This window comes from Corvus hawaiiensis, chromosome Z, assembly GCF_020740725.1.
Source record: "Corvus hawaiiensis isolate bCorHaw1 chromosome Z, bCorHaw1.pri.cur, whole genome shotgun sequence".
NCBI classification, from domain to species: Eukaryota; Metazoa; Chordata; class Aves; order Passeriformes; family Corvidae; genus Corvus; species Corvus hawaiiensis.
In genome coordinates this window covers 47037337-47063050 of record NC_063255.1, presented here as the reverse complement: position 1 = coordinate 47063050, position 25714 = coordinate 47037337, and the positions used below count along the sequence as shown (strand labels likewise).

Genomic DNA, 25714 nt, shown 5'->3' with positions numbered 1-25714 from the left:
CACAGTGCCCATGATGCCTCACTTAACCATGCAGCTGACTCAGATACTCTGTTACACTGGGATGATTAGTGTCAAGGTCAGTTATTTTTTCCTCAGAAACAGCTGGCTTAATTGCATGTGTCCTGTGACTATTACTGTGCAAACAAAAATGTGGAATAGCAAATATTCTGAGTTAGGATAAGGACAGTTAAAACGCAGAATTCTGTCAGAATTCATTATCTAGTTAGGAACCACATTTTCCACTGCAAGTTATTTCATTATCAATTCTAATCTATTTTTGAATCCTTAAAAAAGGACTTCTATGATCTTGCTGCTATGGAAACATCTTTCTACACATTCCATAGTCTAAAATCGGTGTTGGTGGAAAGGAATTGATGATTGAGAGAAATGAAGTTCCATAGCAATGTATGAAAGCTTCAGAAACTTATAGTAGGATAGAAGGCTAAAGAGCTGTAAAATGGAAATGCAGTCAATCTTATTAAAGTTTTTGCTGTCATTCAAGCAGTTTTCCTCTTAATGGCATGAATGAAGAATATATGGAGTGCTGTGGTGTGGTATGGTATGACATGGTAATGGTTATGGGTATGGTGTGGGATGGCATGCCATGGTATGGTGCAGTATGGTGAGGTATGGAAAGACCATTATACTCACGAGTTAAGTGCACAAGCCTGCCTTTACATGTAATAGTTTCCCTTGCCATATGAGACTGTGTGTTAGTAATTCACTTTTGATAAGGGTTTTCTGTCTTCTCTAGGGAATTTTTGAATCAGTCTTTAAGGTCTAATTCTCTAGTTTTTTTGTTTAAAGCATGACTTCAGTGCTTACAGGCAAGACCCCCTTTCTCATATTCTTCTATCTAGTTTGGTTATACTGTGCAAGTCAATGAAGTTTATAAAACCTTTGAGTCTCACCACCAGCCTGAAGAAGTGAAGCACGTGTGGTGAGCGATGGTTGCTGTTTAATTTTTTTTTTCTTTTTCAAAGATCTTTGCAGTTGGCTTTGAGGAGGGGAGCTGCTGCTCTGGAAGATGTATGGAGGCTGGGGAGGGGGCTGCAATGATTGACTCGGTAGAGCATGGTGCTAACAACGCTGAAGTTACGCGTTCAATCAGCCACGGGCCATTTAAGAGTTGGACTCGATGACCCGTGTGGATCCTTTCCAACTCAGAATATCCTGTGACTGTGAAGATCCCCTGAGGATGGCACGATGGATGGCTAGACGATTCTGTTCTCGCCCACGTACTTTAGGAAACCGGGAGGAGGCGAGAACGACACAGAATTTGCCCACACGGGGGTGCGCGTCAGTAGCAAGGATGAGGCGGCCGTCGGCGTGTTTCGGGAAGCCGGACACTCGCAGGTAAAATCCCGCTGTGCAGGGATTTCCGCTGACTTCACCCGGCAGTCAGTGAAAATAATCACCAGATTGCCTATATGTATTCTAGAAAGCACGGACGTAACAACTTCATGCTCGAAAAGCAGTCCCTTAAAAACACCATGTCACACCTAGAGGATTTTTACCTACAACAGGGAGGTAAAAGACCACATTTTATCACTTGGATAAAATAAAAGAAAACCAAAAAATCCAAAACCAAACCAAACCAAGAAAAACCAACAAAAACAAACAAACAAAAAGTCAAAACAAAAAAACCAAAAAACCAAAAACCAAACAAAAAAACCTCAAAACCAACCAACCAACCAAAAAAAAAAAAAAAAAGAAAAAAAAAAAAAAAAAGAAGAGGGGAGGAAGGCAGCGAAGAGGCAGCCTGATTTCATTAGGAGCTAGTTTAGGGATGTCAGTCCAAGACACATCAAAGATACCCTGAAGATCTTAACTTTCATGTATGTACTGCTGCAACAAGGAAATGTTCCCTTAACAGCTAGCATAATGAGGACAATGCAGCAGCAGAGAATTAATCTGCAGAAGAGATCCTTATTGATTTCTTAAGCAAAGCAGAAAGCAGATCTTGCCAATAGCTCAATAGGCATGAAATTCTAAACAAAAAATTTGCAACAGACAGAGGAAGCCAGTCTGGAGCAACAGCATTCTGCAAAAATATTAATTATTAAAACTCATCAAAGGAAGAAGTGAAAGATATTTGAAACAGCTTGAAAATTAAGTAACATCCATCAGTTTTAAAGCTGCTGGAGGCACTTTGTGCTGTTTTCTTCTCAGCCTGAGCTTTAAATGAAGACGAAATACATGAACTTTTTTTTTGGGGGGGGGGAGGGGGGAGAACACAAGGTCATCTTGACCTATCTCACAGATAGAGCATATTTCTAAACCCTTGATGTTTTTACCTGACCTTGAAGATAAAAGAAGAATCTCAGAAGGACCATGCAGTAGAGAACTGTTTTTAAGTTATGAGAAAAGTTTAATCGTTCTTGACTTGAGCACTTATGAATCAGGTCAGGAGGCTTAAGCTGAAAACATTGCAACAATTCCAAGGAGAGAACATCAAAGTCTCTTCCTTTTTTCTTACTAATCAGTAGATAAAGGAAAGCCTTCCATTATTTAAAAAAAAAAAACAAACTAGTGGGAGACTTAATTATTATTAATTTGAAGCCAGGAGACGAGTCATACATTCAAGAGCTAAAGGGTATGACTTTGATAACGCAGTGGTGAATATGTAAGATGTGTATTCTTTTTGGTAAAATCTTGCTACATTCATTCAGCATGTATTGGCTGAAGCCAAGAGAAACTTTTTAGGAAGATATACTGGTAAGTGCTTTGGCTTTGCCTCTTGTTTTTAATAGACTAAAACCATGAAACCTGTAGGGAAAGAGTCGTACAAAACTATTTCATATTAAAAGATTGAGTGGCATTTCTCAGGGGTTGGTGTTGGGACCAGTGGTCTTTGAACATCCTTGGAGCCACAGAGAGTGGGATCGAGTGCACTCTCAGCAAGTTTGCCAATGACACCGAGCTGTGTGGTGTAGATGGTATGCTGGAGGAAGGGGATGTCTTCCAGAAGGACCTTGACAGGTTTGAGAGGTGGGCTTATGCAAACCTCATGAAGCTGAACAAGGCCAACTGCAAGGTGCTGCACCTGGGTCAGGGCAATCCCAAAGACAAACCCAGGCTGGGCAGAGAATGAATTGAGGGCAGCCCTGAGGAGAAGGACTTGGGGGTGCTGGTAGCTGAGAAGTTTGACATGACCCAACAATCTGCATTTCAGCTCTGAAAGCCAAATATGTCCTGGGCTTCATCGAAAGCAGCGTGGCCAGCAGGGTGAGGGAGGGGATTCTGCCCCTCTGCTCCTCTCTGGTGAGACCCCAGCTGCAGTGCTGCACCCAGCTCTGGGGCTCTCAACAAAAGAAGGAGCTGCTGGAGCAATTCCAGATGAGGGCCACAACCCCCACCATGGCAGGGGGCTGAACTAGCTTTGTAGTCTTTTCCAAAATAAACTATTCCATGATTCTGTAATGAAGATGATGATCATCTATTTTGACAGAGGAAATAAGGAAAATCCTAGTTGTACAAGTTGATGAAGACTACATCCATGGTGTCTAATCCTGCTAGCACTTAAGTGCATCTTTGCTTCCAGTGTTTCAAACATCTCAGAGACACTCATAAAGCTGAGAGTTTATCTTTTGAATAAGAAATGAATGAGAAAAGAAACATTTTACCGATATGACAGAATTGTTTGGTTCATAGGAATCATAGCAGGATAAGCTGCTATCAGACTTAGAAATTTGACAACTTCATCTCCTACAGGTTTTCTAAATTCGTATATAGGATATTCTTTTGTTGCATTTTGAAAAAATGTCCAAATTACCATTTTCCATTTCCTATGCAACTCTCTCTGCCTCTTTTATAACAATATTGTAATTCCACCAGGCAAATGGATTGTAAAAAATGTGCTGCATAGCAGAATGCTTTTGATTTAAATGTATAGCAAGAAATTTCTGTGAAATAAAACCTGCATTAACAAACCTGGCACTTGGCCACAATTGACTCTCTTCTGGTTGCTGCAACCTGTACCACCTGCAAGGTTGTTTACTTATGGAAACAGGTGGAGCACAACTTGTGCCACTGCTGTCCTCAGGAGCCTCTGGTTCAGGTACAGAATATATAGCCTAATCTCAGCTTCACGCTGCAGATCTTTTTTGTCATTTCTACTTGTTATAGAAGGATGACTCTTACAAATGTAGTGCTGTAGCAAATTGCTCTAATACTTAGAGAGAATTCCAGTTTCTTACTTTATCTCATTTGTTCCTCAGCCTTCATACAAAAGCATAACTGTCAGCTATGTCAGAGAAACATCCAAGTGAGGGAGTGAAGGGGTGAGGGAAGGCTACCTCGCTTCAAAACATTCCACTAACATTTATAATTAGAGTCTACTTTAAAAAAGGCAACAAAACACCTCCTTTGCTTACATCTTGAAATGAACTGTCAATGTAATGCTATCAGAGTTGCTGCATCCTTGGTCTTCTTGGCACGTATGCAAGGAGGAGGGTACAATGCTTTCCTCCCTCATTCCTTGGACAAAGGATTAAGACTATCTGACTTTTGTGTTAAAATTTAGAAAAGCAAGTTATTATGACAGTTACTATGCATCCTAAGCACAGAGAGCAAGTGAGTATTTGATTCATTAAAGGTTCTCTGTATAGTTTTCTCTTCGATAACTTGCAAATCAAGCTTCTAATTTATTAGAAATTGACAACAAAAATGGAACATTGTAGCTTTCACAGCAGTAGAGAAGATAGGTACCATAAACAGAATTAATCAGTCATTCCACGGGGTTAATAGATCTCAAGTATGGGTGAGAACCACAATTAGAACATGTACTATGAAGAATAAAGATTTCAAAAAGATAATGTTATGAATCATTTACTTAAAAAAAGACAAAGTCAAATTAAAAGCTAGAACCAAAGAGAAACTTTATATATTACAGGCTGTTTCTTTTGCTAACAGGTGTTTTATTTCTGCAGTGATGGTATAATAAGTTACAAGTTGTTAAGCAGGGACATTGAAAACAAAATATTTTCTGTGCAGCATTTCCAGCATCAGAACCAGAGATACCTACCTAATTGCCACCTTAAAACTTTAGCTCATCTCTTGTTAGAAAAATAATTCATATTTTACAGTTAGCATGCAGTTTTAACCATGGGCTGTAAAAGAAGGAACAATGCAAATAATCTGTAAAATGTCACGTACAAGAAATATTGCTGTATTTATCAAATGTTTTTGAAACCTGACTGAGAATTACATTCTGGTTTCACTGACTGCAGTCCTCCTGAAATATAACTATATATGAAGAGTTTTAAATAAAAAGCTAGTGCTTCACCTGAGAGCTGAGCTGCAGAACAGAAACTTGTAGCTGAGTCCCAGTTAGTCCTTGTCTCAGCAGGTGTGTTTGGCCCCAATCGAGAAGATGAAAATGTAGTATCTTTGCACCATTTCATGTTATTTTTGGACTTCCATAGGGTTTATTAACCCTTGGTAAGTATGTTAATGGAAATGAATGTGGATTAGTTAGTCTATTTGCACTTTGCTAAAGGGTGAGGGTGAGAAAAGGTAATTCAGTTATTAAAGGATTTTCAGTGGAGGAAAGGGTTAATGAAGGCTGAGTGGTGTGGAGTGAAGAAGGGACTTTGAAAAGGAGTTCAGCAAAGCACTGCAGACTATGATTCTTTAGGCAATCACTACCATGAGGCATGTTCCAAAGGAAAGACTTCTCTAAAAGAGAAAAGTAACAGGGAAATTACTCCTGTCTCCCACATCACTGCCCTTCTGATGAAAAAAAATATTAATGGTAGTTGGAGATATTTATTGCCACACAGATCATGCACTGAATCAAAGCATTACTCTGTCACATTTTTTTAAAAAACCCCACACAGACAATCTCATTGCGGTGTTTCAGAAAAGAAGGGAGCCCCTGAAGTAGCCCTTTAAGAGGCCTCTGGACAGGAGAGCTGCTTTTCCAGTCACTCCAAGTATGCCTGCCATAGGGGTCATCATCCATGACTGACTGGGTGTCTCATCTGTAGCAGATTTGTTACTGCAGGTGTTCACAGGGAGTGGGGTTGAGGAGTCTCTCATAATCAGTCAAATCAATCTAACTTAAAACCACTGGCCTCCTGAACTCAGACAGATGTACTCTCATCAACCTTGCTTTTAGTGTAGGAAGAATTCTCTGCATTTGTTGCCACATTGGCATGGATCTGTGGCTGGAGACATGGGCACCTCCATATGTTCAGGTGGCATCAGGATCTAGGATCTCTGCCATAAGCACTTGACTGAGCAAGCAAAAAAGGGCAAGAGAAAGCAAAGAATAGGCACTGCTTGTAAAGGTATACAGATAGGTTGGTTTCCACTGAACCACCAATAATAGGCCATGAGAGTTTATGTAAAGACAACTACACACATTCTGCTGAGGGGTAAAGGCAGCAGTCACCTTAAGGGGGATGTTTCCAACAGCTGTTCTCAGTTACCTGCATTCAAACAGTGATGATTTATTTTAAAATCTTCCTTGCAATCATTTCTGTCTGATAAGAAAGAAATTATCTCAGCTTTCAAATGTGTTCAAACATTCCCTAACAACTGTAATTTCTGTTTCCTAAGCTTGGATTGTTTGAGAGGGTTCCTACGTGGAGTCACCTGTCTCACGTTTTCTGTAAAGGGGCCAGGGACTTTTGCTTTCCTGCTTGCACAGCAGCTGCTGAACCCACACAGTTTACTTTCAATATACTGGGCCTTGTACTGCAGTAGTTGCACATTAGCTGATGTGATTTCTTTCCAACAGGGATGCAAATGACTGCAGGCAATGTTCCAGCTTAACAACAGCTCCCTTTTTGGACCGGCTCACAGTTCATGTTCCATTTCACTTTTTAAGTACCACTGGAACTTTTGGTCCTTACCCTGCTAGGAATATAAACTAAAGGAATAGTGCATCTTTTCTTCAGGCAGTCAACCTGCCCACTGTACTGACCACTTACTTCTGCTTGTTTCCTAAGTGGCAGACACAGCCCTCTCTCACACCTCTAAAATTACCTAGGAAACTACCATACATGGATCATCTCTGTGTAGAGCATCTCCATGAACCATGAAACATGGTCCCATACATTGAAACGATAACACAGAGATAAATACAGCACCGTTCAGCAACTTTACAATCTGTCTATTACTGCCTGTGTCTGTCTGTGTGCCAGTCACTTGAATTAATATCCAGTGAAAACAGACATGTAAGGATTATGGTTCAGTCTGTGACTGAACAAGTTGCCACAAGCATCAAGTGGGCTGGAATTTTCCTATATAACTCTTAAATCCTTAAGCAGTAGAGGCAAAATCAATCCTTTACAATTTATCACTCGATACTGAGTCACTCACTAAACACAAATGTTTGTAGTAACTCAGAACAATTCTAAGTCAGTCATTCATGAACGAGAATACTTGTGGCTTAGCTCCTACAGTAACAGTCTTTGTAATTTTGGCTTTTCTCCTTGTATTTCTGCAGATTTGCACTGATAATACCAGACTCACTGTGCAAATAGCAGAATGCAGGTTCTTTCTACCTTTCCCCTCAAGATGCTGCTGCTAAGACTTTCATTCTGCATGTCTTGGTTCGGCTGATACCTTTTTTCAAAGCCTTATTACTCAATATAAAACAGCAGGGATGAGGTAACTATTAGATTATTGGAGTTTACTGTTGCTTATACTGCTTCAAATGGAACACTGGGAAAGGAAAACTCCTCTTTGCTAGCTACCAAACCATTCAACCCTGTTAAGATCCAGTCCTGAAAGTTGTTGAGAATTCCTCATTGAAAGTGAAACTCAGACTTGAGTGCAAGTGAACCCCAAATTTGAACAAGCCATCAAACTCAGTGAGGAGAAAGATAAACATTTGCTTGTGATGTGCTTTATATATGTGTTTTTGTGTTTGTCTTAAATTTGGTCTTCCAAATAATGAGAATGAGAATAAAAATATGTGCACAAGGAAAGGCTGCAAGATCAGTAAACTAGTCGGTCTCTAACACGCTTTTTTTCCTAGTGGAATCACTCCTTTGTAGCAGGTCCTGTAGATTCTGAGTATTAGATCTTTCTTATTTTTATGTATCAACATATGTCTTGTTCCTGCTCACGCTATAAAAATTAGGAGCAATACTACATGCTGAAAAGGCATCCTATGTAATCCTATTGTTGTCTAAATCAACCAGTGACTCAATTAGTAACTGCATTCAGCAAAGTACAGGTCAGTATAGGATTTATCCTGACATTTGTCACTAAAATAAATAGCCTAATTTTATTCTGAGCATGCAAAGCTGAGCAAATAAAGCTAATTACCTTAGAGAGGTAGGGCATCTGGCAAAGAAGGAAACAGTGCCTGTACCAGTTTCATTTTTTCCTAGAAGAAAGTGAAAACAAGTTACTGCAAAGAGAAACACCCCCCTCCACACACAGAGAGACACATAATGCTCTGTGTGAAGTGCCCACAGCCATTTGAAGGACCATGCAGCAGAAGGTGAACAATGGTTCGCAAGGAGTAGGGGTTTCTAAACTAAGAAAATATTCTTGTTAATACTAGACAAAGTTCTCCCTAGTGATAGGCAAAGCACTGCTTGATCAGTCAAACGTTTCCTGTTACTATAGCTATCAACTCTTCTAGCCACAGTTCCAGAGAAAATTCAGGCTGTGAACACTTCTACTGGGTGAGGCCAACAGCTTCAGCCTTCTGATACGTGCAGAAACCGCTCTGGGGAAAGGCACACTTTCTTTACAAAGAATTGCCTGAGAGGCCATCTTATGGAGCAGTTATTTTATAGATCAAAGGGAAAAGACAGGAAATGTGCCAGCAATCAGAATTACTATCTTCTGAGCTATGTGGTATTCTAATGAACAGGTCAAAGAAAAATGGTTAGAATATGTCCTAAGCTGTCAGCAGCACTTATCTGAACATTATTTAAAAAACAGTAATAAAAAAGAAAAATTAAAAAAAACCAAAGCAACAAACTCACAAACAAAACAAGCAAACACAAAATAAAATAAAGAAATAAAACTTTCCAAAACAAGGACATAAGCTGAGCCACTTGAAAAAATATCAATTAGAAATTCAGGAGGAGAGGAATTCAAAACAAATTAAGAAACATTGTTTTTTAGAATAAACATAAGGGCAGCCCTACCACAGTGAAATAATATCAAATACCAGCAGTACTGTGTCAAAAATAAACACAATTTATTTTTGACAAGGGAAGTCAGTTAATAATAAGTCACAGGGAAACACAGTGAATGAAAAAAGCTGTGATGCTAATGCTTGGAGCAATGACTTAGGTTTACGAGTATTCTTGATGAACAAATATTTATTGGAGCATGAGAAATGTAAGATAAGCATTTTCAAATACACAGGATTAGGATAGAATCAAACACCTTCACAAAAATATTAGTAATTAGGCTTATTAAAATAAACCCAGAACCTTACACAAAAGGATGATACAAAATTGTGGTTTCTGCACGTCATTGTGTGGAAAAAAAATCAGTCTACAAACAGACATAACGTGTGTTAAAATTAATCTAAAACAAGGGGACAAAATGCAAAAAACCCCCAAGCCCAGGAGAAGCTGGTAAAACAGTTTTCTTTGTTACCTAACTGACACCACAAGATTATAAAATATTACTTCTAGTTAAGCCAAAGAGAATCTGAATCCACTGGCTTCAGTGGGTTTTATTATAAGAAAAAGCTGCCTTGGTCTATGCAGTTATTTCCATCAGACACTGTGCAGGCCCAAAGATCTTAACACAAGGATCTAGCTCTGAGCTGGGACTATGGCCTGTGATAGTACCTGGTGGCACCCCCAATTAACCCGCTCACCACTTTGCTGGTAAGGAACTGCACTCCTGAATCCTCAGTCAGCATCACCTTCCAGGCTCTAATCTGGGACCTCTTCAACTTCAGGTTTCCGCACATCCTCCCCAAGCTACAGTTTAATTTTTGCATAATCTTATATTGAGATTTGGATTCTGAAGTTCAGCTGTCTATTCACTGTGTTTGGCCATGTCCAAGCTCCTCTGTTTCCCACTTCTGGCGGAAAGAACCTGTTTACAAGAATCCCAGAAAACTGAAACCCTCAGGTTCACACCTAAACCCTTCAGAATGCCTCAGTCCCATACACACAAACAAGCTGATGGTGAGCTTTCTTAGCATTTCTAGACACATAGAGTCATAGAATGGTTTGGGTTGGAAGGGACTTTAAACACCATTTAGTTCCAACACCCCTGCCATGGGCAGAGACAACTTCCAGTAGATGAGATTTCTCACAGCCCCATCCAGCCTGGATTTGGACACTTCCAGGGATGGGGCATCCACAGCTTCTCTGTTCCAGCACCTTGCCACCCTCACAGTAAAGAATTTCTTCCTAGTGTCTAACCTAAGCTTACCCTCTTTCCACTTGAAGCCATTCATTCTTGTCTTGTCACTACATGGTCTTGTGAAAAGTCTCTCTCCAGCCTTTTTGTAGGCCCCTTTAGGTATTGGAAGGTGCTGTAATTTCTCCCTGGAGCTTTCTCATCTCCAGGTGCACCCCAACCCAGGTGCAGCACCTTGCACGTGGCTTTGTTGAAGTTTATGACATTTGCACAGGCCTCTCTCTCAAGCCTGTCCAGGTCCTTCTGGATGGCTTCCCTTTCTCTCCAGCACGTTGACTGTACCGCACAGCTCGATGTCATCAGCAAACTTGCTGAGGGTGCACTGGCTGTGTCACCAACAAAGATACCAATGCCCATCCCCAAGGAATGCTACTCATCACTGGTCTCCACTCAGATATTGAGGCAGTGATCACAACTCTTGGAATGCAACCATTCAGCCAATTCCTTACCCACCAAGTGTAACATCCATCAACTCCAGCTTAGAGACAAGGATGTCACGCGGAAGAGTGTAAAATGCTTTGCACCACTCCAAGGTAGAGGATATCAATCACTCTTCCTTCATCCATAACTGCTGTAACTCCACGGTAGAATGCCACCAAATCTTTCAGGCATGATCTGCTTTTCAGCAAAGCCATGCTGGCTTCATTGGTTTCACTTCAAAAAGAAAGTGAAAACCATTAGAATGACTCTAAACTTCTTATAGCACAGTGTTCTTCCTTACAGCTGAACTGTTTGCTTCTAAGAACCAGAATTCCCTTCTCTCTACCAACACTGAGATGATAAAAATTGTCAAAGAAGGCAAATAATCTGGCTCCTTCCTTTTTATAACAGTGCATTTCTCTTCTCCTCAGGTGATTGATACAGGGTGCTTACGGGCCTCTTCCACAATTTTCTGCTAGTGAACATGTGTTCTTCAGAACCAGTTAACTTGTTCTTTTCCAGCACATATTTTGTGATAGTGAACAGAAGTCAACAGGTTTTTATTACTAGTCTTATGCCAACAGCCCTGTGCAGTTTTACTGTAATATCACAGTGTGAAAGTGAAGCAGATGAAATGGGACCATAGCTGAAAAGTTTTTTATAAAGCAGTATGCAGTGGTTCTCTTTGTAAAAGCAATTCAGACCTGTACTGATGCAACTAAAAGCAAGCTCTTGCTTACAAGCAAGACATTTCAATGATAAACCTTTTGTTAGTCTCTGTATAGCAGCAAAAGGATTATTTAATTTTTTTGCCAGTACAGCTACATTTAACTGAGCTATGTTCAGCTATAGGGGTAAGTAATCTTCCCAGATTCCTTAATCTGCATCATTCATGGCAGCAAAACCTTTTCAATGCTGATCATACTGAAAGCACAGGCAATCTCATGACCGGGCTATTTCTATTTTGACTATGTTTCCACGTTGCAGCAGTGGTAAGAACAACACTCTGTATTCACTCTGTGGATTCTGCATGGTTTAGCTTATGTATGCAATATACAGAAATCCAAGGAAAAAACACTGAAGGAACAGCTATGCTATAGTCTTCATAGTAACATATCTCAAAATAAGTTGATGTATGGGGAACACTGATTGTAACATCTGCACGAGTAAATGCAGATGGCTAGAAAAATTTGTGACTAAGCCAACTGTCCACGTGTAATTTCTTATTTCTGTTTGATATCTCACTGATGCAGATCTTAAATTTTTTTAAGAAAGCCAAGCCCACAGAAAACCAAAACAAAAAGCTGGAATAAAGTCATTACTTTCTTCAAAGTGAAGCTTTTTAATAAGTCTGTAATAAATTACCAGTGAGTACAACTAGCATAAAGGCTAGGCTGACAAAAAAGCAAAATCTGACTACATAACATATTAACTAAGGTGCAGCCTCCCCTTTGTACATTCACATACTCGAGCATACAAAGGACCAAAGGGCCAATGTAAACATGAAGATTAATTAAAAAGACTCCTGCTGCATTCTTCCTTCATTTGATATGCTGAGGCTAACTGCAGACTGGGGCAGATCGCCTGTGCCAAGCACAAAACTCACTGTTTCCCTTTCCAATGCCTTTGAAAACAAGGCATTTTTATATCTACAACAAATTGTTTGTACAGCTTTGAACTGTGCAGGCTCTTAATAAATGTATTTTATTTTAATGCAGTCTGAAGCATCAGATTATGAGTAGCTGTTTATTCAGAAGAAATTATACATTATTTAAACACCTTGTGAGCCATCTAGTGTTCCCGTCCTTGTAATTTTCTTCAGCTCTATTTAGCTGGTGTTGTCAAAACTATGGATCTTTACTGCAGCATGGACAAGGAATGTGATGAAAGAAGCATATCTATGAGGTGAAAAACACCATAGGAAAAGGGACTGGATTTCAGCATTTGTCATGCTGTCAGCACTGGGGAGAAACAGGGTTGTGATATAACCATGCACTTCTTGATGAAGAATATATCAGAAAAGACATTTCAAAACAGGTAAAAATGTTGTACTCTATTTCAGTGAGATTAAGCAAAGCTGGTATGCAAGACAGCCTATGAGATACAAAGGACACTGCTGGGTTTCAGTTCCAGCTCAGCTGTGCCACCTTGGGCAATTATTTCTATGCATATTCCTCTACCATATTTTATCTATCTGTATTGTGAACTCCACAGGACAGACCTTTTCCCCCACTAGTTTCAAGACAGGTATCCGTGAAAATGGGCCACATTTTTAGCACAGCGTAGGAATATTCTAAAGCAGCAATTACCATTAATCACACCAGCTTTAATATGTCCATAGGAGAAGTGTTGCTGCCTGCTTCGAGCTGCCCTTCCCCCTCCCTGGTCAAACAAGCCAGGACTTGTCCCTGCCACGTGCTCTGAGCTCCTTTGTTCCAAGCGCGGGCAAAGCCAAATGTAACTCAGACTCTTTAGCAGTGTCTCATTGGCCGGTCACCCCGGGGCCGCCCCCAGTCCTCCCCTTTCCCCTTCTCCGAGTAAAAGAAGGACCCGAGAAGGGGCCTGCTCTCTTCGGCTTGCATCCCTTCTGCAAACATCTGTGTGTCTCTGTCTCTTATTGAAAGCAGGACTATAGCTTAAGCTGAGACTTGTATTTCTTCCTCTTTGCTTCTGCTGGTGGTATCAGCTTTGCAGCTACCATTTGCCGCTTTCAGAGCTACTGAAATGCTGGATTGCCCGTGCTACCTCTCTAGGCTGCCCGAGGCTTTCTAAGGCATTGAACTACAAGAGCTAGCCGGTAAAAAGCTGTGAGTACTTCCACAGAGAAGGACCTAAATCTTGGGAAAAAGTATTCAACAAAGGCTGAGAAATAGTGTCTCTTTGGAGAAAGAAATTTTAAACAAAAATCAAGGTATTAAAACCAGGTTCCCAAAGCTTTAAAAGAAGGCTTGCAGCTTCAAATAACATCTTCATTCAACAAAATGTGCTTAATTATTAATAATTGTTATCAGGAGTGTTGCTGCTGTCTTGTACAAGTGTTTGCAGAAATTAGCTTCAGCAAGGTTTACCTTGGCATGTTATTAGTGCCCACATGCACTGCACTGCTAGAGCATACTAAAAGTTGAGTACGTCTCCAACTACCTGAGAAACACTTCAAAGCCTGAAAGTGTGCACCCTCCTCTGTTGTGCTGTAACCAGGATAAGACTCTTCAATTTTACAACTTACTTTCTATAACATTTATCTTGTAATTCTGACATCTGTGAAGGAGGTAGTGTAATGCAGCATATCTGTCCATGGTTTACTGTTTTGCAGGTCTTTCAAGATGGAATATCTGTTACTTGAGTAAGTGAAATACACTTCACACCTTCACAAAATTATTATTTCTCTTGCTTAGTGTGTATTTCAACATTTCGAGGTTGAGTAGGGTTCCTCCTCAATTGCTATGATACCCTTAACAACTTCTGATCCCAAATGCTACCATGTTTAAAACTTGTGTCTTGGAGCCCAGCTTGGGCTTTGAACCTACAGAGAGATCTGCCACCCAGATGAAACTTCAGTTTCTCTCTTCTCTTACTGTCTCTTTGCTTATGAGATGCAGACATGCAGCTTTATATTGAATGGAAAGGAAAACTAATGGCTGGAGGGCAGTTGTGAAACAGACGTTCCCTCTCTTCCTTCCTTCAACTAGCATGACTTTTATAGAGTAAGAATGAATGTCTGACCATGCCCTCAGTGTCATGCTGGAGATCAATGCAAAGCAACTCTGCCAAAGCAGCAGGAAGTCTGAATGTCCTATCACTTTTCATACAGGTAACTGGCCTGAAAGAGTTTTATTTAAAGCATTGTTACAAACTCTTTAAAAGAACTCCAGAACTGTACTAGTGTTGGAAACACCCTGAACAATTCCTTTGTACATCCCTCTGGCAAAGACACATAAGCCCATCTATAGTGCTCTGCCCCAAGGAACCACTGAGACTAGTCCAGTTCCCTTCTGGGAATTTGGCAAGAGCTAGACAAAAAAAGTAACAATTTGTGATGTCACACTCCGGGTTTTGTTCTCAGTCAAGGTTATGCTGACAGGAATTAACAAGAGTGCTTACTACAGATAAGATCTGACTCTATTCTGAAGTCTTCTAGAGTGAGGTGAAGCACAGATCATTGTGACACTCCAATTGTCTTGGAAGGACGCAATTTCATAGGTAAAGAAACAGGCCAGCTACATGTTCAGTCCTGTTCACGTAATATGTGCTGCAGATCCCACTGAGTTTAGTAATACTGACTGAACATTTGGAAAACTGGACTTGACCCTAAGTGTGCACGGTTTGAAAACATTAACTTTTTAACACAGGTTTGTTTGTTTGCTTGTTTGTTTGTTTTGTGTGAGCATGTGTGCACATAGTTCTACTGGGGATTTAAAAGAATGGCCAGGTAACAAGAAATAACTGATTTCAGATGAACAGTGAATCTGCTCTTGCAGGACTTGCAGGACTTGCCCTGAACATACCGATCATTATTCTTGCATGCACAAAGGTCTGAATATGTGGACTTACTGGTTTTAAATTTTAAAATACTCACAAGTATGAACTGAGTAAATTACAACTGTAAGGATTCTCTCAAAACCCCATGTATTACTATTTAATAGTCTTCAAAACAGTATTATTGTTAAAAAAGCTCTTAAGTAGTTTCTTTAATCTTATTACCTCTGGCTGGAGTTTTTCAAGAGGCATTTTCAGGTGTTGCCTCCTGAACATGAGAAAGTAAGATAAACGTTTCTCCTGTCTCTCTGAGTTTACAACTGTATGCTACCTTGGCTTTAGTCACCTTCCCTGCCCACTGCTGCCAAGTACTTCTTGGTCACTTTTACAATAATAATACAAGGCAAACTTATGGTTAATTAACTTGTTTCTGACACAATGCCCCTTCAAGACTTCTCAAAACCAGGGAAATTCATCATTGCTACTGATACGACCAACCACATCTTATATTATACAAGTTCTGAAAACACAGTTTGAAACCAGAAGCAGAAATATAAACACAGTTAAGGATTTAGACCAGTGTCCCCAACTCAGAAATTAACTCTTTGTAACTTCGATCCAGTATCTCATAGAGCCTGAATTAAATCCTTGGATATCAGTGCAAAAGTCTTGCAGAATTAGTCTCTGGTTCTTAAAGTACTGCTCTTACCATAAGTCAGACTAAAATTACTGCTATCCAGTGCATTATATAAATTTAAGTTCTATTTATAGCCAAATATGGTAGGCCACTCTTTTATACAACATTTTTTATTCCATCCAACTATAAAGGGCTCTTAATATCCCAGTATATTTTAACTGAAATAAGGCACATCCTCTAAATCTGAACTCTTCATACTATGTCAAAGAATATTTGTACTTGAAAACAATGGGGAATAAATACTACCAGGTATTCCTACTCTGAGCTGTCCAGAAGGAGGAACACAAAGAAATGCCACAAGAAACGTATAAAGAGAATGCATACTGCAACTGCTTGATGAATTTTCTCAGTTGTCAGAGAGTTCTCCTGAGGAAGCAAAAATAAAAATCTGTTAGGAGAATGGTGGATTGCTTCACTAACCTACCTTATCCCATCAAACACTGGAACAGGCTTCTCAAAGAGGTCGTAGATTCCTCAGGCAAGAGGTATTTGGACAACACCCTTAACAAAACGCTTTAACTTCTGGTTAGCCTTGAAGGGGCCAGGCAGTTGGACAGGATGATCTTTGTATGTTCCTTCCAAAGAAAATATTCTATTCTGTTCTATTCTAGTCTAGTCTAGTCTAGTCTATTCCGTCTTGTTGCTTATCTGTAATATACTAAAGGCTGAGTCCTGTGGGCCAGTTGCTAGGCAAACACAGAGTGCATGACTAGTCCTGCTCTGAGGAATGGGCAACCCAAAGAGAAGCAAGAGGTTGGGTACATGAAAGAGCAAACCAACAATGTAGTCATTAGAAGAGCTGTTGTAACTCTTTTATAAATCATGATTTTGACAGATGTCCACCACCTTTTGATAGCATTATCAGAGATACCCAGCTTTCCCAAATGAGCATGTTATCCCACCTGTGTTCAAGTACAGTCATACACAAAGTTGATTAGTCATTCCTTAGAACTATGGGAGAAAAAGGAGTGATTAAGAAAGAAAAAAGAGAGTGGAAAAGGATTCTCCTAAAAGCTGTGCCAAATCTCTATTGGTCAGTTCCAGTTCCCCACACTCACTTCATCCTCTGCTAGATTATCACCTTTTCTTTAAGCGCTATTAGGTCAAGTGTTTGTAAGATGGGACTAATCTGAGCTGACAGAAGCGGTCTTCTTAAATAAAACTAAGGGCACCTTTTTCATATTATTTTCTAGTTCAGCCTAAAAGGCAAAAGAACTCCTCACGTTCATTTTGCAATTTTCTTTTTCACCCGACAGTTAGTTAAAAAAAAGCAGAAGAGAACTATGAATGGAAATACATCTTCACATAGGCAGATGTAGCCCTGTAAATCTGCCAAAAATATGGATGGCTCCCTAAGCAGAGAGGACAGGTCTTATCAAAAGATCATTCAGGAGAGTCTACAAACAGTTTGATATATTAAAGAAAGCCTAGGTTTAAGTCTAAGGGTACAAACTGTTATGAGCAGCAATTAAAAGCTCTTCTGATGGAAGAGGTGTAAGACCAACCACAAAATTACCAGATTTGGTCTCAGTCCTTCAGCACTTTTCTAGGCATTTAGACCATGACCTGATAAAAGACACAAACAGACACTATGCTACAGCCTAGAAAGTTTTGGCATAAACAGCTTAGTCTAGAAACTAAATATTATTTAGACCCACGGGACTGCAAGTAGAGAGATTAATCTTCATGCCAGGAATCTCAGAAATTGCCCACATGGCAACTGTGGCCTGTTTGTGACCACATATGATCAAAATGCATGAGCAAAATTGAGTTCAAACTGCGACTCTGGGAACTCTTTGGTACCAAGTAATTCCAAAGAGTTGTGGAATAGAATTGTTAACTGTAGTCAAGAAATACATACTGCTTTAACAAGTAACACTGTGCAGTTACAAATGATCCTTACTCCAGGTGTCCAGAAATCAAACATAGCAGTTGTTTCCCTGGCTAAAACTCCTCACCCAGTCATGTATATGCTGGTACGCTCAGTTATTTACAAAGTTCATGTAAGATAGTGCTTCTGTATCTGTTTGTGGAACAAAGCTTGTAGAGCTGGAAATAGTAATTTGTTAAATATAATGTGGGAATGAACTCTAAAATCATACTGGAGCATCTTAAGGGACAACTGACCAATGACAGATGTATAGAAAAAACCAAGTTGTAAACATGATACTCTTTCAAATTGATCGAAGTCTGTAAGAGACAATACGCATAGTAAGAAAATCGCAATTGGCTGCTACCTGCCAAAAATAGATTCTTTGAATATTTGGAAAGAAAAAATAATGCAAGTGTGCTAGACATGTAAAATAAAGATCTGCTTCAATTTGTTAGAGCCATGCCCTGATGGGAAATTTGGTCCACTAATGAAACTTGCTACTGTAAACTCATCGATAGCACTGGAAGAATGTCAAGAAAATTCTTCAGGGAGAAAAAAAAAGGTGCTGCGTGACAATGATATTACGCTCGAACACTTACCAGCTAATTAACCATCTTGGAAGCTCTGCCATTTCCCTGACACTTCCAAATATGCTATAAACAAACAAAGCTTACCACTGGCGGGTATTGTTATGTCAAGCTGTAAAAGAAAGGCACCTGGAGGTGCTAACAAATTTATTACACAGGTGTTATGTCAAGATGTAGCAGGAAGGCACATGAAGGAGGTAAAAAACCTGTTATACCCATGTGGTGCTGTTCCCACAATAAAGTACAAAGGCTTCTCTATGGAAAAGATGTGATCATTTCTCCATTATTAGGCACAGCAGTAGCCTCAGTGGAATAAAAATTGAGAAAACTTACAGAGTTTTACAGAAGAGGAGCTGTACCAGAAATCCATGTCACAGAATGTCAAGATGTAAGTACAATAAATTAGTGTATGTCCTAAAAAGTAGATGGTTAAAATAGGCAAGATAGGTGTTTCTCTTCAGTCAACAACCTAGTCAGCTAAGAAAACCTAGGCCAAATGATCTCCAGTATTCAGAGTTTCATTACCAAAATTATTACATTCTGAGGATATTCTCATTAGCTACATTAGCTATATCATAACTCTAAGTACTGTTAAAATACAAAGCTAATAATGTGGTTTTTTCCCCATCTGGGGAAAAAATGAAGAGAGAAAAACATGAGACAGAGTGTTTTGATGTTATCCAGAAGGCTTGGGGCCGGAATCTCTTTCAATAGAAGATGCTATCACTACTCTGTGTCCCATCAAGGGAGAAAAAGTAAGAATATTTCTTCATTCAAAAGCAATGTCTGCTTTTCCAACAGACATTCTGCTCAAAAGAAACTCTGACCATTAATTTTCTTCCGAACAGCCCTTCACCACTAGTGAAGATGAAAACCTTTCTTCTGGCTTTTCTTCATCTTGATATCCCATCTTCTTTCTGCCTTTGAAATAAACAGTCAATGGGAGAGCCCACACCCACTACGTCCCTGACAGGAACCTTGATGAGAAATAGGCTTTGGTTGCCCTGACAAGCCTCTCCCAGAGCCTCCATCTGCACCTTCAGACTGGAGCTTCCATTTAACCTCATGCCTGGGCCTTCAGTCTCTGTTTAGCTACCTCATAGGTACACTTGCCCCTTCTGTGCCTGAATCATTGTTTGGATTCACCTGCCTCTGGTGCCAGGGGACAGTGCTCTGTTGCCGAGGGCGCTGCCTGGCCTGCCTTGTGGCTGCTCTCCTCAAGCCTTCTTTTGGGAAACAGTCTCTTCTTGCTGCTACCTGACCATCCCATGATAAAAAGAGACTTGGCTTCCTAAAAGAGTCCCACTTGTCCTTACAAATAGGATAGTAACTTCAGCCTCTGCAAGCCCTCCTTAATAACAGTCCTTAAATGCTTCTCCCATCTGCTACATCCAGTAACATCTAAAAGGTTTGTAAATGGTGGCAGTGAGTAACTCAATTCAGCATAATAAAAATGCAATAGGAAACAAGATGTAATATTCCCTCACTGTCTCCAAGTATGTATTATGTATTATGTATTAGAGTGAGAACATACCAAAATTTTTGATGCACCCTCAAAACAGCCACCTCATTAGTGATGCATTACATACATACCCAAGATTCATACCAATTGAATCCTGGGAGAAGGGCAATGAAAAGGACTAAGAATTAGATCTTTGCTGCCATATTTACTGTGTGGACTCCTATTAAATTTTTCTACTTTTTTTTTCTCAAGGACAAAGGGTGTCTCAAAATGGTCAGACACAACAGGAAGTGTTTGGTATTGTCTTATCAGCACTGAGAAATGGTTATCCTGAGAGTTGAAAGAGCAAGTTGTCCTCTTGCTCCGTGCCTGTCTTTTGTCTACTGATCCTCTTCTCTGTGATTCAAATGGCTACCATTGAGCTTAAACATGGATTTGGGGTGATATTCTGGGTTTCCTCTGAACTGGCCAATGCCAAATATTTATTTTAAAAACAAAATGTATTTACTTCACTGGGGGTGGGGGCTGCATGTTCCAAACTTTACAGATTCTGTCAGTTCTATGCACAAATACTGATTTTGGAGTGTAATTTTACATCCCAAATTTGCTAGATTTTATATCAGTATTTACTTTAAGGTCTGGTAACAATTTAAAATTTTATACCAACAGGCACAATTATAATACTTTCAATTTCTGCCATTCCTAAATATTACATACCATTTCAATGCTCTTGAAATCCAAACTCTGCCAAAGCCTTTTATTGTGCTCACCTGATCTTTTCCCACCTGCTAAAGCATCCAAGGGTCTTGCCAGCTCTGGACTAAATTGATTAGGCTACAGTTAACAGGTTAGTTATGTTGTTTCCAACACTGGTAATTTAGTTAGTGTATTCCATGAGACAGACATATATTAATTTGTTGCCATTTGCCAATAAATGCTATTTAGGTTTACTGTGATCTTAGAATGATTCTGCATTAAAATCAGGAGATAAAACATAGTCTCAAATGGTAGGTGAGTCCTAACTAAAAAACCGTTTTCCTCATGTAAGGATATTACAGACAGTGTAACTAAATTCTTTAATAGTAACTTGATCTTTGACTACAGCAAGAGCACATATAACACATTCTCACACTCACCTGAACAGAAATTTCTGGAGTTTATCTCAGGAAAAAAAACCAACCAACCTCTCCCATCCTCAGACCTCCCCAAAGACAGCTGCTGCTGAACCATGGCCACATAGTGATTTCAGTCTGAACTGAACTCAGGTTTTTGATAAATACAGCTTTTAGTAGCTTAGCAAAACAATTTTTCCCTTTTCTTCGCTGCCAGTAAAATTCTGCTAAAATTCTGTACCCAGTTTTCTGTAATGCATCAGGCCCCTTAGTGGAAGACACAGAATTTTAAATCATGATATCCAAATGTGACTTTGAGTGGTTCACTTAAAGGAACTGGTTTGGTCAGAGAAAGCATCTACTTTAGTTTCTCTCCAGAAGTGATTAGTAGAGTCAAAGATGCAGCTTGTATTTCTGACTATCAGTGCAGGGAGCAGTTTAGTGGAGTAGCCATAGCCTACCAGGAGCTGCCAGCCTGTACAGAGCATGGTAAACCAGAGAGGGGTTGGACCATGGAAGTCCATGGCAGCTCTCTCCAGATGTCTGCTCTGCTACGCTAGTGTACTAATCCTAACCAAAAAGGTGGAGGAAGTTACCTTTTTAAATCCAGCTTGTGGAATGACCTTACAATTCAGTTGCACCAGAAGAGCTGAGGCGCTGGTAAAATTGCAGCAAATCGGTTTAATCAGGACTGTTATTTCTTGAGCTACAGTCTCCACTTGAAAGCCTTTTGTTGTCAGGCTGGATCAAAGTTAAATGACCTAGTCAATGACTACCCTGCTAAGAAATCTCTTAGGGTTTTTTTCCAGGAAACTAAACAAAGAAGTTCCTACTAGAAGTGGTACTGTGTAGTATCCTGAGAAACATAATTTATCTGGTTACATAAACATAATATGATACAAAGAACTGGAGTTTTCATAGGAGAATTACCTGAAAAACAACAATGAATTGAATTATTCTGAGTAAACAGGAGCTACATAAAATGGATAATAGGCCCTCATTGAACAGAGAGCGGCTTAGAAGACACCTTTTAGCCGCCAAATACTAATTTATGTCATAAATACTCCAACCCATGAAATTATAATCACAACTGCAAAACAGAAAAACAGGTAAATTTTTTTTGGTTTGTTTTCATAGTATAAGCAAATGTTAGCAATATGGACAACAACAATATCAATAACGTATGAAGGAGAAAAGCACAGTAGGTGTCTGTTTCTTTAAACTTGATAGAATAACATGAAAGACAAGTAATTTTTGGTAAAATACTGTGCTGCTAAAAACAGATAAACATAGTTTGTTTAAAATAGATCAGGTTGACTAATTGCATCTGTCAAATTGTATTTGTATGCTGAGCAGACAAAATATTGTGCACCCAGGCCCTGATGCTATAATTGGATCTGTGCATACAGATCTCTGTTCTTCCTCGAAGTTCTATTTAATTAAATTACACTATATACCTCTTTAAAGTAAACAAGACCATCATTCAGTTTATATGTCCTTATAAAAGAGGCAGCTGGAAACAACACATCCATTCAACACAATCACACGCACCTAATTTATGGACAGCACAACACCACGACTTCCCTAAAGTTGCAAGAAACATGAATTTGACATAGACCAGGAAGAATACAGTTTAAATTAATGAGAAAAAAAGCAACAGACATAACCAATCAGGGAAGCAAGCAGAAAATAAATTAATACAATTAAAATTAAATTATTAAAAATAAGTGGAGCAATTAAAAACAAACAAACAAAGCCACAAACAAACAAAACCTTCAAACCCCAAACAAACAAAAAACAACTAAAAGTGTGACAGGCAAAGTAGAAATATAACTTCCAAAGCTCAAGTTTGCTTCCTAGAAGTGTTTTCCCTCACATTATCTTTATCTCTCTCCCCTTCACTCCTTGCCTCCCAGGAAGGGAATGATCAAAGTTTTCTTCCTTTCTGTTGTTCCCTGCTTGTATTAGCAACCAGCTCACAGGCCCTATCACAAAGGATTTATTTTCTTTTTCTATTATAACTATCTATCAAAATTTCTATTGGCTTTGTGAATTGCAGTTGAAAGTTAATTTAAAAGCATTCTTCAATGGCAGCAAAGTCTAGATTACTGGCAAAATGCACTTATTTCTATTTTTATAGTATACAGAGCAGTTACAGGAGAACCCTTACAGTATTTTTAAATTACATTGTATATTTAACTTGTAACAAGAAACATGTGTGCTAAGGGATGAAACTGTATGTCATTTTTCACAATCTGACCTCTAAAGAAAAGTTCTTTCAAAGGACTCAAAAATCCTTAATTTTTAAATTTATGTATGTATAAAAAATCTAATTACTAACATATAAAAAATATATTCCAATAAATTAGAAATAATGAATATATCAGCATATTCTCATATGTGTATGTATGTTCTCATATTAGAATATCTAAAAGAGATACATATATATTCTCACCTCCTTTTCTCATAATAACTGATTCAAATATAATCTTTTCTGAGTCTGCTGTTATGTCTAAAATTTATTTTTGAGCCTTGTGTTATGACTAAAATTCAGGGGTTTTTTCAAACGATTACTCCCCAAAGTACTTCTTTGATCATGATGATTTGTCTTGTTCCTGTAGTTTGTGGGGGAAAAGCAAACTTGTAAATATTCCTATATTCTTAGGAGTGAAGTCTATCAGACTCACAGGACATTCAAGAATTGTCATGTGACTGTCATCCGTTTGATTGAGGCTGCACATTTCTTCAACGACATAGCCCAGAAAAGGAGTTAGCTCAGGGAAGTCCTCAAAGTCCACCCTACACAGGACATAACCAGAGGAACACAATTCCTTGCAGATACGTGAAAAGCGGATGTCTCTACCTGGTACCTCCAGGGCACCTCCTGCCCTTGGGCGCCCACTCCTAGGGTGCAGGATGCAGACGCAGCTCACTTGACCCACGCACAGCCACGAGTATGTCACGAGGCCTTGCCCAGCATCACTCAGGAGCTCTACCCTCCAGTCAGGGGACCAGGCATCTGCCCACTGTCCCACCTATGGATTTCAGAGGCACCAGCTCGAGCTGTTCTTTTGTTGTTTAGTTATTGCACCCCAGAGGATGCGGACGTCTGAAACCCTGCTGTGGGAAGCCTGGGGTCGAGATGGTGAGGAAACCTGGTGTGACTGTGTGAGTGTGGGGGTGTGAAGGGGCCTCGGTCCCAGCTCAGGTGGTGCAGGAGTGACTGCCAGAGTGGCTCCCGGTCATGTAACGAAGTTTCCTTAACATATGGCTCAGCGAATTTACAAACCCACATGTCTAGCTTTGACACGGACAGCGCAACAGCCACCGCTGAGGCTGCGCCACACGGAGAGAGAGACACGTGACCAGCATCCAGCTCGGGGCTGGCACCTGACTCCTGCCTGGTGGCCCCGGGTGAGCGGCCGTCTTTCTCCCTCTGTCCTGGCTGTCTTAGGTTGTCTGCGGAACCCAAAGGGCAGGACACTGGGGACCTCGAGGGATGGCGGGGCCCCTCAACTGTGGCAGCTGCCCTGACCTGTGGCTGCCCCCCTGAACCTTGCAGCGCTACGGGCTGGGGGAGGAGTGGACAGGAAGCTGCGTGGCAGAAAACGACCTGGGCGTGCCGGTCGACGGATTATGAACATGAGGCAGCAGTGTGCCCAGGTGGCCAAAAAGGACAGTGTCTTTCGTCTTGACTTGTACCAGCAACAGTGTGGCCAAGAGGACCAGGGCAGTGACCATCCCCCTGTACTGGGCACTGGTGCGGCCATGCCTCAAGTCCTGCTTTTAGTTCTGAGCTGGAAAGACGCGGAGGTTCCGGAGGGAAGCCAGAGAAGGAAAATGGAACTGGGGAAGGGTCTGAAGCACAAGTCTGATGAGGAGCCGCTGACGGAGCTGGGGTTGTCTAGCCTGGAGAAAAGGAGGCTCAGGGGAGACCGTACTGCTCTCTACAGCTCCCTGAAAGGAGGGTGTAGCCAGGTCGGGGTCGGTCTCTTCTTCCAGGCAACCAGCGACAGGACACGAGGAAATGGCCTCGAGCTGTGCCAGGGGAGGACACTACGGAGAATTTTTTCACAGAAGAGGTTATCAAACTTTGGAATGGGCTGCCCAGGGCGGTAGTATAGTCACGGTCCCGGGAGGTGTTTAGTGAAGGAGTGGACGTAGTGCCATGGTCTAGTTGACATGGTCATGTTGGGTCGCAGGTTGGACTCAATGACCTCGGAGTCTTTTCCAACCCAAGCGATGCCGAGTGATGGGTGCGGTGTTCCCGTGCACCGGGGCGAGCAGCCGAACCCACGCCACAGCTCGGCACCGCCGCACAGCGGCGACACCGCCGCACTGCGCAGGCGCCGCGGAGGGAGAGGCGGTGGGGGCGCGGGCCCTCGGTGCGCCTGCGCCGCGCTCCGCTCCGGGGCGGCCCCGCCCGCCCCGCCGGGCCGTGCACGGGGGTCCCTCTCCCCCGCCGCGCCGGGGCCGCGCTGAGGGGCGGGCGGCGCCTGCTGCCCGCGGAGAGCGCCCGCCAGCCCCCCGAGGGTTTCACCTGGTGCCGCCTGGAGCGGGGCGGGACGGGGCGGTGACCGGCACATCCCGGCTCCTTCTTCCTCTGAGCAGCGGGGGTGGAGAGAGAGGGGCTGGGGGAGGTCCCCTCCGCCCCCGTCGGAGGGAGCGGAGCGAGGGGAAAGGTGGGTGTTGGAGAGGGGCTGGGTTTCGGAGGGGCCGGGCTTGGGG

At 41.0% G+C, this 25714-nt stretch overlaps 1 protein-coding gene and 1 long non-coding RNA gene across 6 annotated transcripts in view; one reads left to right on the top strand and one right to left on the bottom strand.

The window, feature by feature from the left end:
• Positions 1-312: 312 nt before the first annotated feature.
• On the bottom strand, positions 313-25608 carry LOC125320244. The gene is made up of 3 exons (XR_007201061.1): positions 25527-25608; positions 8284-8344; positions 313-1517 (listed from the first exon to the last, which is right to left on the bottom strand). It is a non-coding gene; the product is annotated as an uncharacterized LOC125320244 (long non-coding RNA).
• The window catches only part of PTBP3 (polypyrimidine tract binding protein 3), a 49333-nt gene continuing 49178 nt past the window's right edge, over positions 25560-25714 (top strand). For 2 of the 5 annotated variants that reach the window (XM_048292375.1, XM_048292372.1), the window contains exon 1: positions 25563-25668. The gene's annotated coding sequence lies outside the window, so the exon portion shown is untranslated. Of the gene's footprint in view, positions 25669-25714 lie in introns of all 5 variants that reach the window. The other 3 variants (XM_048292373.1, XM_048292374.1, XM_048292369.1) reach the window with 3 other exon arrangements.